Source organism: Brassica oleracea, chromosome C2 (assembly GCF_000695525.1).
Source record: "Brassica oleracea var. oleracea cultivar TO1000 chromosome C2, BOL, whole genome shotgun sequence".
NCBI classification, from domain to species: domain Eukaryota; kingdom Viridiplantae; phylum Streptophyta; class Magnoliopsida; order Brassicales; family Brassicaceae; genus Brassica; species Brassica oleracea.
This window is the reverse complement of record NC_027749.1, coordinates 36893535-36895931: the sequence shown is the minus strand read 5'-3', so window position 1 is coordinate 36895931 and position 2397 is coordinate 36893535.

Genomic DNA, 2397 nt, shown 5'->3' with positions numbered 1-2397 from the left:
CATCTCTGTTGCCATTCCATAGCTTCAGAGAGACGTCCATAGTCCAGTAGAGTGCTAGTAGCCTCCAAGGACATTCCTATTTCGTTCCCCTTCAAGTGATCCAGGAGCAGAAACCATACCCAGGCTGCACCAAGATCACCTTGTATTGTCTAAGATGTCAGGAAGTGATATTAACAAGGCAAAAGATTTGAAGGGAGAGAGGTGATGATAGATGGTATCATACTAGAATACCATACTATAAAAAATTAGATGGTATCTTAGCTCTAAGGAGTATTCTAGATGTTGGTTTGGTGTTTTAAATCAATTAGCAATAGGATTTGGTTTTGGTTTTCCTAAACCACATTGGTTTAGGCTTAGGGTTTTATGTTTTATGCTTTTAAACAGCAGCACCACGTCCATGTAACTTTAAATCGACATTTTCCTCAACTTCTTTGTTTTGAGTTTTCTCTCAATTCTGCTGGTGTGTAATATCCAGCTTGGGTTCTCTGATTTGGTGTGTCATATCCAGATCAGAAGCCTTGGAGTATCAGGAGGCGAGCCATCTCTCTTGTGTCCTACATCAATCCACAAACCTTGATACATATCGAGTCTTTGATTCTCTGTTTGCAAGGATTATATCTGTGATCCATCCTAGACACTAAGCAGGGTGATCCTGCGTCTGTGGAGCAGAAATAAACATCTTTATAGCATCCCATAGCTCTAAGGAGAAGACCATATCCATCACCTTTCATCCACCCACGCCCCCTTCAAATGATCCAGGGAGAGACAGTCCTATCCAGGGCTACACCACCTTTAAGGACAGCCTCTTGAGGGTTAGGGTTTGAAGTTTTAACAAGGGAGCACGAAATCTATCAGTTAACAAGCTGTATTCTATGTCTGGATATGAACAAGAGCTTACAATTCCATTCTTCTATGGAAAGATTGATACAGAGGCATACCTTGATTGGGAAAAGAAGATGGAGTTTCTCTTTGGACTCCAATACTACACTGAAAAGAAAAAGGTATGTCTAGCAGTCAATGGACTCTGTGGAAGTGCATTCTCATGGTGGCAGAGAGTTTCTCAGACTAGGAGATTTGACAAAAAACCACAAATTATTTCATGGGTGGAGATGAAGACCTTGATGAAGAAGAGGTTTGTCTCGCAGTGGAAACTTCCAAAACTAAACCCAGAAGCAGCAACGAAGCTTACTCCTTTAGATCAGCCTGCCTATTGGTCTGAATTGACATTAAAATCGGCTGAGAGAAGATTTGTGGTTCCTGTTCTATCATTGAAACAAGAGGAGGAAAAGCTGCAAGCTTCTATATTAGCTTCTCCAATAAAACAGATTGAGGAGAGTCATAAAACTGAACTAGAACCAACAACTCTTGGTTTAAAACTCGAGGAGGAGGCAGAAGTTGCAGAAGCTGAGTGTGGCCACGTGCCTGATCAAATAAAACAAGAAGAAAAAGTTCCTGGAGGGTCATCTAAAGCTCTTGAATTGGTGCTTCCTACTGTTGAGCAAGGTGATAACTTTAAGTCTTTAGCTTGTGAGTTACTAATCAGACCTTTGGTATGTCTTCAGCTCAGCTTAGTGGAACATCTGAGAGTTGTTAAGGGCCTGCAGCAAGTTGTTTTTGAACCAGGAGGAAGCTTCAGTGTTAGTATAAGAAGTAACAACAATCTGGTGCAGAAAACAGTTACATACAAGCTTGATCTGCAAGGTTTCTTCACTCCTGAAAAACAAGATTTGAGGTCAAATCTTTTTGAAGGGAAAGAGGATGATGTGATCTTGAGTATCTGCAGTAAAAATAGAGGAGAAATAGGAGGTAACACGCCCTTGATTAGTCCCATAACTAATCAGAACCAGTTGAGATCAACAAAACAGAAACTTGCTGTGGTTAAAAAGATGCCAAAGCTTGAGAATGAATATGGGGATCATTACACACGACCACCAGACCCTATGCAGCATGAGAACCAAGTTATAATGAGCATTGGGCAAGGTGTATTGAGAGAAATCATAGATATTCTCCTAGGCAGCCACAAGGAGCTAGTTCGGCCACCAGATCAATCAGCAAGGTTTCTGCTTGTTTTTAGAGATCTAATGCTCTCATTCTATCCGGGAGAGCATAGAACACATGCTGAGACAGCCATGGTTGAGGCGTGCTTATGGAGTAAATGGAGAAAATCTTTTGCAGCAGCAGCTGGTTATGAGTTAAATGGAAAGAAAAGTTTTGTTTGCTACATACTAAGGCACGTGAGGGGCTTAGAGATGATTGAGCAAGGTTCCAAGAGCTCGCTGAAGCATGGAAAAGGATTGCAGTCCTGGGTATTTGATCCAGGAGATGATCATGTTTCTATCATCTTACAAGTCTCGGATTTGAGGACAAATCCTTTTGAAGGGAGAGAGGATGGTGTGA